This window comes from Quercus suber, unplaced genomic scaffold (assembly GCF_002906115.3).
Source record: "Quercus suber isolate HL8 unplaced genomic scaffold, Cork oak 2.0 scaffold_200, whole genome shotgun sequence".
NCBI lineage: Eukaryota > Viridiplantae > Streptophyta > Magnoliopsida > Fagales > Fagaceae > Quercus > Quercus suber.
In genome coordinates, this window is record NW_027069658.1 from 753932 (window position 1) to 767780 (window position 13849).

The following is a 13849-nucleotide window of genomic DNA, read 5'->3' on the forward strand; positions in this document are numbered from 1 at the left end:
CTTCTCCCTCGCCACCGAATCAAGGATTTGCTAGATGGAAAGGTTCTTCCAAGGTATGGAAGGAAAAGGGCTCCAAGTGATTCTATCACTTTCTTCTCTCTCTTCGTGTTTTTGATTTAGCATAACTTGTGTGTTTCGCTTTTATTTTGAGTCAATCTAGTTTTATGCTTTGCTTTGTTTAACATGTTTTTATTTGTTTGTTTTCTTGTGTGTTTCGCTTTTATTTTGAGTCAATCTAGTTTTATGCTTTGCTTTGTTTAACATGTTTTTATTTGTTTGTTTTCAATTTTGTTTATTTTGTTTTTGATATAAAAAAAAATTGAAAAATCAGAAAAATACATAAACAGTGTGTGTTTTGTGTACATTGGTACTTGTGTATCTTGGATGGCCATTGAAACAAAATTTTCTAAATTTTGTATCTTTTGTTGCTTAGATCAGTATCACTATGCACAACTAAGCAAGTGAGCTTTGTGGCTCGTGTTTGTGATGAATAAGATTAAGTTATCTCTTGTACTTAACACTCGTATCACTCTTTTTGACGGGAAGGACTAGAAAATCCTAAGAGAAAGGCATAAATAACCATCTCACAACTGTTGCCCGCCAATCATGAATGACATTTGTGTGCTTCCGCATAGCAAAATTGGAATGTCAAATGCTTAACATAATTGGGTATTTCTTTTCTATCTCTTATGCCTATGCATGGTTTGCTCAAAAGAAAAATATGCAAAGAAAAATAAAAAGCAAAAAGATCAAAATGTTTTTAAATATGATTGCAAACGTGTATTCTAAGAGATGTGGGAGTTATAGAATGTGTGTGAGTCAAAGTGATTTTCTCATATCTCAAATCGTCATAACAAGTATACATTTATGCAATCTTGCGATGTTTTTCACACATAACATGCAATATTCTTTGCTACTCTTGATATATGTGCAGGTACAATGTGATTTGGTCATCACAAGGTTTTACATGTGTTAATGTATGCTCACTAAACTGTCTTGACATATTTTTGAAATATAAAATTGGTTAGACTTGTTTAGTGTGTATGTGTGTTTTTTGGGATTTATGTGCTTTAAATTGTAGTTGAGAGATGATTTTGAGAGCTTAAAATGTTGATTGGATCATTGGTTGAGTTGCATGCTTGATTGCATTCATGTTTGTGTTTTTCCTTTCTTGAAAATCTGTTTTTAATCAATCTCGACAGCTTCTCAACACCTTCTCGAGACCTGGCTATCTATTGAGCTTTTCAACTTCTTCTTATCACACTCTCAATAGGTTCTCAACAGCTAGGTGGATTGATCGAGAAAACTTTTGTCTCCTCGATAACTTTTCGACAGCTAGTGGATCGATCGAGCTTCTTTTATCTTTTCTGTTGAATTATTCCTCGATAGATTCTCGACAGCTACATCTATCGACATCTTTTTGCTTGACACCTTCCTCGACACCTGTCTCGACACCTCTCGACACTTTTGTTTGTCGAGATTTACTGGGCTCCTATTTAATCGCAAATCACGATTTCCTTCTTCACTTGGTGATTTTCTATTCTCTCATTTTCATGTTTTGAAACCTAGATTTTGGGGTGTTTGAAAAATTTTGGAATTTTTCAAAATTGATGAGTTTTTGTTGAAATTTTGGGATGGGTTTTTGCTTAAATGAGTTTAAAATCTCATACATTGCATCACATCAGCATTATAATAGTATTATCATGCATTTAAATGTGTGCAAATTGATTGTGTGCTAGTAGGATTGGATTGGGCTGAGCCCATGATGTTTTTTATATTGCATGTCACATGTTCATGCATTTCCCATGCATTCGTACTCTCTTTTCAATATACTTTTTATTTGAAATATGTTGGGACTTTTCTGATTGTCTCTCTCTCTCCCTCTCTTTTCCGTTTACGTTAGTCGTGTCTATGGCACCTAAATGTAAGTCTGCTCCGTCCCAAAACCCTCTTCGTTCCGAGGCATCGTCTTCCTCTAATCCTATCCATCACATATTCGGTTCTTTGATGAGGATGCTCGTAAGGCCTTCTTGGAGAACTTTTATTGATAAGGCGTTCATTTTGAATGCCGAGTCATTTTGGCGAACTTCGCCAACACTGATCTACCCACTGTCATTCACAGTCGGGGTTAGGAGTCATTGTGTGACGTCCCGGTCACATGTCCATCTGTGCTGATCCAGGAGTTTTACTCCAACATGCATAGATTTGATTTTTTAGTACCTCTCTTTCATACCACGTTAGAGGTACGCGCATTGCTGTCACACCGCAGCTTGTTATGGATGTACTCCGTGCTCCTAGGGTAGAGTTTCCTGACTACTCTAGTTGTAAGCGTCTGAGGACTGTGTCCAAAGATAAGCTCAAATCTGCTTTCTGTGAGCGCCCTTCTGATTGGGGTGAGCGTCAGTTCAATTACTGTTCAGACTTTGCAAAAGGTCCTCAGTTTTTTAACATGGTTATGACTTTTGTTCTTCACCCTCTCTCTCACTATAACTCTATCATAGAGCCTTGTGCTCACTTTTTATTGTCCCTTCTTGAGCATCTTACCATAGATTTTCCTTCTCACTTTATTCTTTCTATATTAGATGTCTATAGGAATACGGTGTCCCATGATAAGCTCATCTTCCCTTCCGCTATCACGAGGATCTTATGCCATTTTTCTGTTCCCTTTCCAGCGTCTGACCACTTTACTCATATTTGTGCCATAGAACCCGCGACTATTAAATGTAGTGAGGCGCAATTTAGGTCGAGGTAGTCTGGTTCAACAGCTCCTCCCTCCTATTCGGCTCCATCCCGATCTGCTCCATCCACATCTGCTCCTTCCTCTTCTACGGGAAATGTGACTCTGGGAGACATCATGACGCAGCTTCAGCGCATGGATGTTCACCTTGATACACTCTCCACTGAGTTGTATCAGGTGAATGTTCATGTTGGTCGTATTTCACGATGGCAGGCGGTCATGGGTGGCTTCGTTGATTCTCCTCCATGTACTCCAAAGGCTTTTGATGATTAGGAGGATGATGATGATGCTACTGCTTCAAAGGATGATGGTGATGGAAATGCTAGCACTTCCGGTACTGATGAGATGTCTACTTGACACTCTTATCCTTTGTCACTCGTGACAAAAAAGGGGAGTAGTTTTGTATATGAGAGTAGTCATACTTAGGGGGAGAGTTAGTATAGGACCATTTTGATAGGGGGAGTGTTGATATCTGAGGGATGTAGTGAGAATTATTTATATCTTTTTCTTTTCTCTATTTTAGATGCATTTATTCTTGTACCTTAGGTCTTGTGACCATTTTATTGACATACATTATACTTATCTTCTTTATATGTTGATGTAAGTTTCTTTCACCTACCCTTACATGTGTTGTTTCTTTTCTCTTATTATACACATGATTTTTATTACGTGTATGCAATCTATTATTTCTGTTTCACACAAAGATGCCTTGATGAATTTTGTTTAAACTGTTTCAGAAATACAAGTTGTCAAACTCTACTTGCCATAACTCTTCTTTCAAAGTTTTTCAAGAGTTTGTGTTAGGATAGATTTTATTGTATTCAACAAATGAATATGAGTTAAGTGATTTATGACTTCTCTCATATGATCATTTGTTTGTTGTGGTTTTGTCACGGATTGACAAAGGGGGAGATTGTTAGGACATATGTAATTCACTTGTTAGGAACATATGTCATTATTTTATGTAATTGGCTAATCCTTTGACAAAACGCACTTGTATTTAAGTAGATCTAGGATGTGTTTAATACTGTTAGGATATATGTGATTCATGTTAGGAACATATGTCAATATTTATGTAGTTGGCTAATCCTTTGACAAAACACACTTTACTTGTATTTGGGTAGATCTAGGTGTGTTTAATACTTCAAGAAACATGTGGTTCAAGTCTAGTATTGAAGCCATGAAGATTGGACCAAGAAACAAGTGAAGAAAAGCTATTCAATAAAGCTGGACAGATAGCTCGACACCTGCGAACAGGTAGTTCAATAGCTGCTCAACACCTCTCGATAGCTAGGCTATCTATTGAGATTTGCAACTTCTTCTTATCGCAATCTCGATAACTTCTCGACAGTTGGTGGATCGATCGAGAAAGCTCCTGTCTCCTCTACAGCTCCTCGATAGCTTCTCGATAGCTGTATCTGTCAAAGTTTAAATCTCGACACCTCCCGATCGATCGAGGTTACGGGAATTCAGATTTTCATATCTAATTTTCGGCCCATGATGACATGTATGTGTAGGGTTTCTTTTCTCACAACCCTAGACCTATATAAGGTTAATTTTAGAGGTCATCACATAACAAAATATAAGGAGAACATATGTAAAATGTGACCGATGTCTTATTCTCTTTGAAAGAAGCTACTGTGTCTTTGTGCCTTAGGGTTTTGTAACCAAGTGCTTCTTAATCTTCATTGTTGATGAAGTGAAGAACTTTGTAGCCAACATTCTTCTTCTAAAGTTGGTGATTTAGTCACGTACTAGGATTCGTGCATAAAAAAAAAGGTGGCATTCATATATTAAAGAGTTCAGAGGTTCTGAAGCGATAAAAGGTTTCTACTGTGAGTTTATCTACGGGAATTGTAGAGTCTAGGGACAAAAGTTTTGTACTAGATCTGGAACTTCTCTTTACTATAGTGGATTGCTTTTCGGGAAGATTTCTCCTCAGGTTTTTTACTGTGAAACTAGTTTGTTTCATCAGTTTTCCTAGGTCATCATATCTTGTCTTATTTATTTTTTTGTTGCATTCATTATTGAAATGATATTGATGTTTGTTTGTTTTAACAAGTTTCATTCATAATAAATCTAATTAACAACTTGGGTTTAAAACTTGTTAATTTTATCAGCTGGGGTCTAAATTTCCCAACAAGTGGTATCAGAGTGGGTTCACTCTGATTAGATTAATTTCTTGAGTGTGATCCTTGACCCCTGTTGTCATGGATCATGGACAATCTCTTTTGATTCCTCCTTTATTTGATGGAACTAATTATGCGTACTTAAAAGTTCATATGAAAGCCTTTTTGCAGGCTCTAGGTGAACAGGTATGGCAAGCTGTTAAAGTTGGCTAGATTAAGCCAAAGGAAGCGCCGGTGGATTGGGATATGCAACAATCATAGCGGTAAATTTCAATAGAAGGACCTTGAATGCTTTGTTTTGTGGGGTGACCAATGAGGAATTCAAGAAAATATCATCCACGGAAGTTGCCAAGAAAGCATGGACCATTCTTGAGACCACCTATGAAGGTACCAAGATAGTAAAGACTGTGAAACTTCAACAACTCACTAGCAGTTTTGAAGAAATAAGGATGGAGGAGGATGAGACCTTTGATGAGTTCTATGCTAAACTCAAGGATATTTTGAATTCTGCTTTCAACCTTGAAGAATTTATAGCAGAATCCAAAAGTGTTAGGAAAATCCTTAGGTCCTTACCTAAAAGATTCCATACCAAGATCACTGCCATTGAAGAAGCAAAGGACATTTATCAAATTCCTTTGACTGAGCTTGTAGGGAACCTTCAAACCTATGAGATGGGATTAGGTTTAATGGGAAAAAGTGGAAATAATAGAAACTTGGCTCTTACGGGTATAGATAAAGAGATTGAGGACTGTGAAGATGAAGATGATGATAAGGATGAGGATCTAACCTTTATAACTGATGAGATTATCAAGCTTTTTCAATTTAGGAAAAAGGATAAGGGCAAACCTCCTAGGAAATATAAATCCTCAAGGAATGGCAAGAATGAAAAACCCTTCATCCAATGCAATGAGTGCAAAGGTTTTGGTCATATGAGGATGGAGTGTCCAAACTACCTCATGAAAGAAAAGACCAAGGAGTCAAAAGATAAAGAGTTGGTTGCTACTTGGAGTGATATTGAGAATGACTCTTTTGATGAGTATGTGGATGAATGTAGTCACGTTATGGTCTTTGCTGCCACAACCGATAAGGTGATTGTAGAGAGTGCTAGTGACAGTGAGGATTCTTCCAATGATGAAGTACCCAAGAAAAGACCCTTCAGGAAACCTATGATAAGCTATGCACTAAATTTATAAAATCTAAAAAGACTTCTCATCTTTGTAGAAAAGAGCTTAATGAGGTAAAAACTAAAAAAGCGAATCTGTTAGTCAAACTAGATGAGACTATAAGGTTAGTTGAGACTCTTATTATGGAGAATACCTCATTAGAAGAGAATGTCAAAAATCTTGAGATTAAGCTTAGCCAAGCTAGAACTCAAATAGAGAGGATGTCTAGTGTAAAGCTTGATGAGGTATTGATAAGACTAGCTCGAGATATGCTGTTTCCTCTAGCCCTTCCTCTTCCACAACTTCTAGATCAAGGATTGTGTTTGTGCCCCAATTTGAGAAAGGTGATAAAGGTATAAAATCCAAAACTGTTTTGCCTAATTCTAAATCCTTTGTTAGACCTCATGTTTGTCACCATTATGGTGTTTCTAAAGATATTCATCCTAATTGCTTTAAGTTGTATCCTCATAAGCAATTGTCCAAATGGTCACAGGTTTCCTCTCAAGGACCTACACCTTTGTTTGGAGAGTTATTAAAAGCCTTGAGCTTTTTGACTTAATTTCAGGATAATTTTAATTCTTCTATGTCCTTTATTAGACATACTAGGACACGTGTCTTTTCATCTTCACGGCCAAAGACTTGTGCTGTGTGGGTGAGAGATGAGCCTAAGACTTAATTGTCTTTTCTGTTTTTCCTCTGCTTTAATTCTTTCTATCTAAAGTAGGACTCTCTTTACTTGATTTCGTATTTGTTTTTGGAATCATACTTTCATGCATCTGCATTTTTCTATTATGCCTTCATGCATATGTATCTTTCTTTCTGCTTTCATATTGTTTGTCTATTTTTGTCTGATTGTTTAGTATTTATTTTGTTTTGTTTTCAAAATAAAAATAAAAATAAAAATAAAATTAGAAAAATACAAAAACAGTGTGTTTGTGTACATTGGTACTTGTGTACCTTGGATGGCCATTGAAACAAAGTTTTACAAACTTTGTATCTTTTGTAACTTAGATGAGCATCTTTATGTGCAACTAAGTAAGTGAGTTTTGTGGCTCGTGTTTGTGATGAGTAAGATTAAGTAATCTCTTGGTACTTAACACTCATATCACTCAAAATTGGAATGTCAAATATCATTGGGTATTTCTTTTCTCTCTCTTATATGCCCATGAATGATATGCTTATTAAAAAGAAAAATATGCAAAGAAAAATAAAAAGCAAAAAAAGATTAAAAATGCTTTAAATATAATTGCAAGTGTGTATTTTAGGAGATGTGGGAGTTATAGGATGTACCTTAAAGGTGATAGTCTCTATCAAATGGTTATGATTGTGTGTGAGTTAAAGTGATTTTCTCATATCTAAAATCGTCATAACTTAAATACACTTATGCAATTTTACGATATTTTTCATACACAACACATAATATTCTTTGTTACTCTTGATTCATGTGCATGTACAATGTAATTTGGCCATCACAAATTTTTACATGTGCTAATGTATACTCACTAAACTGTCTTAATTTGTTTTTGAAATATAAAATTGATTAGACTTGTTTAGTGTGTGTGTGTGTGTGTGTGTTTTGAGATCTATGTGCTTAACATTTTTCTTGTTGAGAGATTTGTTTTTCACATGTTTTGCATTTTTTTTTTATCTTGTCATCTATAGCATCTTATTTCATTACATTCATACATTTTTATGGATTCTTTGTACCCTCTTGATCATCCTTGATCATCTTTATGTCTCTCAGGTGAAACTTTCTAGTTTCTTGTACTATTTGTCAATCATGACAAAAAGGAGGAGAAAATGTGATGAGACGTGTGGTTTCTTTTTAAGATTCTACATGTTAGGGAGAGAAATACATGCCTCTGTAAGGGGGAGTTGTGTTTCATCTTGTTAAGGGGAGTGCTTACCTCCTTCTTCTTGTACATCGGTCTTGTGACCACGTTTACATACATTGTGCTTATCTTATATATATATATATATATATATATATGATGATGTATGTCTTCTTTATCTACCTCTACATGTGTTGTTTCTTTTCTATCTTTATACACATGTTTCTTATATCTTGTATACAATCTATTATTTCTGCTTCACACTAAGATGCCTTGATGAGTTTGTTTAAAGTGTTTCAGAAATATAGGTTGTTAAAGTCTACTTGCCATAAACTCTCTTCTTGCAAAATTTTTCAAGAGTTTGTGTTAGGATAGATTTTATTGTATTCAACAAGTGAGTATGAGTTGAGTGATTTATGACTTCTCTCATATGTTCATTTTTTTTGTTGTGATTTTGTTACGGATTGCCAAAGGGGGTGATTGTTAGAACATATGTGATTCATGTTAGGAATATATGTCAATATTTATGTAGTTAGCTAATCCTTTGACAAAATGCACTTTACTTGTATTTTGGTAGATCTAGGTGTGTTTAATACTTCAAGAAACATGTTGTTCAAGTCTAGTATTAAAGCCATGAAAATTGGACCAAGAAACAAGTGAAGAAAAGTTGTTCAATAAAGCTAGACAGATAGCTCGACACCTGCGGACAGATAGCTCGATAGCTGCTCGACACCTCTCGACAGTTAGGCTATCTATCAAGATTTTCAACTTCTTCTTATCGCAATCTCGATAACTTCTCGACAGCTGGTGGATCAATCGAGAAAGCTCATGTCTTCTCAACAGCTCCTCAATAGCTTCTCGATAACTGTGTCTGTCGAAATTTAAATCTCGACACCTCCCGATCAATTGAGGTTACGGGAATTTAGATTTTCATATCTAATTTTCGACTCATTATGACATGTATGTGTAGGGTTTCTTCTCTCACAACCCTAGACCTATATAAGACTTATTTTAGAGGCCATCACATAACAGAATATAAGGAGAACATATGCAAAAGGTGACTGATGCCTTATTCTCTTTAAAAGAAGTTACTGCGTCTTTGTGCCTTAGGGTTTTGTAACAAAGTGCTTCTTGATCTTTATTGTTGATGAAGTGAAGAACTTTGCAACCAACGTTCTTCTTCACAAGTTGGTGAGTTTGTCACGTACTAGGATTCGTGCATAAAAAAAAAGGGTGGCGTTCATATATTGAAGAGTTCAGAGGTTCTAAAGCAGTAGAAGGTTTCTGCTGTGAGTTCATCTACGGGGATTGTAGAGTCTAGGAACAAAGCTTTTATACTAGATCTGGAACTTCTCTTTACTATAGTGGATTGCTTTTCAAGAAGGTTTCCCCCCAAGTTTTTTACTGTGAAACTAATTTGTTTCATTAGTTTTCCTAAGTCATCATATCTTATCTTATTTACTTTTTCACTGCATTCATTATTGACATGATATTGATGTTTGTTTGTTTTAACAAGTTTTATTCATAATAAATCTAAATAACAACTTGGGTTTAAAATTTATTAATTCTATCAACCGGGATCTAAATTTCCCAACAAATACTTTAAGAAACTGTGTTTTAAGATCAAGTGTTGAATCCATCAAGTGTGTTGAAGATTCAAGCTGAAAAGTGCAAGGTCATTAAAGCTCGAAAGCTAGCTCAATAGCTAGTGTCTATCGAGCTTGAATAGTTGTTCTAGCCCCGTGGCTCGATAGTTGCTCTACAGTTGCTCGACAGATGGCTATTTGTCGAGGTTTAAGAAAAACAGATTTGCAGTTCTATTTTAACTCTAATCCGTGATTATGTGTTTGGGCTTTCTTTTCTCATAACCCTAGACATATAAAATGATTATTTCAAGTGCCATCAAAGAGGACACAAGTTGCACAAGTGTTGAGCAAAGTTTGTTCAAGCAAATTGTAACCGGAGACAGAATTTTTCCCTAGTTCATCATTCTTGTGAAGAAGTTGCTGTGTTTGAGCACCGTAGGGTTTTGTGACCAAGCATCATTTGGATCTTCATCATCTAGATAAACTGAAGAACTTTGTAGCCAACAACCTTCTCTAGTTAGTGATTGAAATTGTGTACTACGATCCGCGCAATTGGTTAGTCACGTACTGGGAGCTGTGCATTACAAGAAGAGATTGTCACTACAGAACAAGTTCAATTGGGTATTGGGGTAAGGGTTCAACTTTAGGTTGGTATAAGGTACTGGGATTCCTTTACTTGTAACCGCTTGTTTTGATAATAGTGGATTCTTGGGAGTGGTGACCTTAAAATCACCCAGTGGGCTTTTTGCCGTATTGGTTTTCCCTATTCGTAAACAAATCACCGTGTCAAATTATTTTCCGATGCATACTTAGTTTAATTGGTGATTTGTTTGTGCTACCACACACGTTGCATGTTAATTTTATTAATTAATAAACTTGGCTAATTAATCAATTAATTCATCACAAATGGTCAATACGTTTTTGGCCTATCAAGTGGTATCAGAGCAGGCACACTTTGATTAGGGTTAATTTTTGTTATGTTGATCCATTAACCCCTGTTTGTCATGGATAGAGAACAGTCTTTGATTATACCTTCTTTATTTGATGGCACTAAGTATACCATGTTAAGTTGCATTACAAGACTAAGACTAAGAAGGGAACTACTTCCTTAATATGGACAACTTCGCAGGGGAATCCTGCTGCAGAAATTATCCAGTTTGAGGGAACGGGCCTAAATGGTTTATGCCCAAGCAAATCATTTTTCCTCAATAGAGGGTAGGCTTTTAGAGGGAGAAAAAGGATTAGCCTACTGGTGCATGCCTGCCATTCTATACTCTCCATTTTTTCTCTGATTCTCGTTTTTCTTTTTCTTTCTTAGTGTTTGCTCATGTAGTGTTATAGTGATAGTGATGTTGTGATTCTCTTTTAGTTGTTGTTACTGTTGTGATCGTTCCCCTCCTTCACTATGCATGGCAAGGACCCTTTATATACTGTCTGTCGTAACTGTTTTTTACCATTTTAGCCTTTAACTACTTTTTACTAAATTTGGGTGTCCTTCCCAACAACCCACTGGTTTGTCAGCTACCCAGCCACCACCACTTACCTGTACTGGCAGTGTTACTACCCATTACCAAACAAAGAAAACTCTTTTATTTGCTTGTTCACTGTGGCATTCTCATCCACCACAGTGTGGGTATTCTCTCTTGCTATCCCTCATGGCATGCACCTAGTGATTCCAGCTCATCCTTCCTCTTTTGGGTGGTATGTCATTCCAGCAGGACATTTCTCCCAAAAGAGTTTAAGCAGGAACCCCAAAATAGGCTTTCCCTTCTCCCCACTACCAGATCATACCCTCTCTTACCTCTGACCCATGACGCACCACCCCTGTATTGGCTGGGTACAGGTTGGTAATGACTGGGCCTTGCGCTTGCTCTACTTTCGTGTACATCAAAAGCTTGTCTACTGCTCATGTGTTTGCCATGGTCTGAAGGTTCATCTGTGCATTCTGTCGCTTATCCTTGACCTCTTATGGCGTGAACAGTCTTCTGATTTTCCATTCTTTATTGGCTTGCTCCTTTCAAGGGTTAGGCCTTTGCTTGATTGTGGGTTTTCCCCTCTTGAGCCCATTCTTTGCTCCTTTCGTAATCTTGTTGTCATTCCTGCCATACGACTCTGCTATTCCTGCCATGGTGTTACTTGACCTGTGCTCACTGGGCCTTCTTTGGGCCTGTTGCATGTTCTTCTCTCAATTGGTTTCAATGACCCAGTATAATCATTGGATCTATACTCATGATATTTTGGGCTTCCTCGACCCATTACATTGCTTGTGGACCCCTTTGGCCCATTTCTTTCTCTTTGGGCATCCTTGGCCATCCTCAGCCCATTTTCTAATTCTGCATTCTCATGGGCTTTTACTAACTCTTTTGGGCTTCCCTGGCCCAATTACCTTATCCTTAATCCTTGAGGCTCGTGGGCTTTCCATCAACCCCTTGCTTTCTTACTTCATTACTTCGGGCCTTCTGTGGCCCATTCTTGCTTTTCTACATCACATAATACCCATGAGTTTACTACTTCTTTCTCTGAGCTCCTCCAAGCCCATTTCCTTTCCTCAAGACCCATTTCTTTACTTTATGGGCCTATGATCCATTATTCCTACAATTCGGGCTTAATAGTTTTCTTTTTGTTTTTTTCTATCAATCCACTAACTCTTTCCTGCCCATATTGTTGGGCTTCTTCCTGCTATTGGGCTTTCCCAAAAATGAGCATCAACAAAAAGAAAACCCTATTTTTTAAGGGAAATTGACACTTTTTTTTTCTTGTAATTTCTTTGAATAATTATTTTAATTAAAAACTTAAATATGACAGTTAACGGGCTTTCTTGACATTGTGAATTGAAGAAAATGATTATAAAGCAGATGGTAATAGGCCCCCAAACACTATACCTAAAACCCTAATAAACCAACTCATGGTCCAAAAAACGTGTAAATCTAAGACTGGAAAAAAACTATCAAAGCCTTAATATCAAGTACAAATGTTATCTCTAAGCCCATGAGCTGAATGTCAGGGAAGCTCTCTTTTGTGTTGGGTTTATTAGCTAAGCCCATGCTAAATAAATCAAACAGAAGACACTACAAGATTTGTTGCTCGAAGCCTATAGAGCAAGGTTGTCAAAATCACGATCCGGATCATAAAATCGCACGATTTTACGATCCCACATCACCAAAAAGATTAAAATCGTAGCAAGATCGTAAAAATGTTAAGATCGTAGGCAGGATCGTGTAGGATCGTATAGGATCATAGGATCGTATGGGATCCTACCGATCCTACCATTTGGCTTTTTTATTTTTATTTTTATTTTTTTATTTTTTTTATGTGGGATTCATTTGGGTCATTTGGGTAAGTCCAGTAAGATAATCCACAGTCCACCTAAAGGTCCTAAACCCACAAGCCCAATGGGTTATCAGAACCCAATAATAAATTGAAGTCCCAAATTTACCCCTATCTCAACATAAAATCTCAAAAAAAACCTTTAGTATTAAGTTAAATGTTTCAAAAACAAAACCTAAATATTTTAGAAACACTAAGCTCCAGCAAACCAGCACCTCTGTCCCGCGCCTCCACAGTCCTCTATCGAAAACCCAGCCCCTCTCAGCCTTCTCAATGATGTTGCCGTGAGCCATCCCATCACTGCCTTTAAGCTTTATGGTAATTTGCTTTGGTAGTTAGTAGTTTATCATTTATTTGTACTTTGATAGCTTGATTCCAGATTGTTGTGTTGTGTATATGATTTTGAGAACGCTTTTAAAGTTTTTATTTTTCTATTTTGTTAACTAAATTAAGTAAAATTTGAAAAATTATGAAACAGGATCTTCAGTATTTGATTCTTTGAGAAATATTAATAAACACAATTAGTAGTTTAGAATTGCACACAATTAGCTAGTTTACCTTAGATTGAGAAATCTCTTTTGGATTACATATTGTAAATTTGTAGTTAGTTATTTTGTAGTTAGCTAGTTTTTATATGCTAACTAGCCTAACTTATTTTGGATTTGGAACTTAAAATTTGGAAAATATTTTCCATATGTGTAGATAATATTTTGGTACTAAGTTGCTAATTAAACATGTACTAAAATTTTTAGATACATTATGTCAAAAGTTAAATATATTTTGTTTCGATAGAATGACATAAGAATGATGTAGTATATGCAAATTACATTTTATTATGCAATTTTTTTTTAATGGATAGATTCATATTTTAAGTGATTATATAACATACAAAGTCATTATCAATAGGTTTTTTGCTTAAAATCTGAAAATAGGTAGGATCTTACGATCCACGATTCGATCCTACGATCCACGATCCTACCTACCTCCTACGATCCTACATAGGATCCCGATTTTGACAACCTTGCTATAGAGATCTATTAGTCTAAATTGTTTAAAGCAAAAAAATGTCTTGACA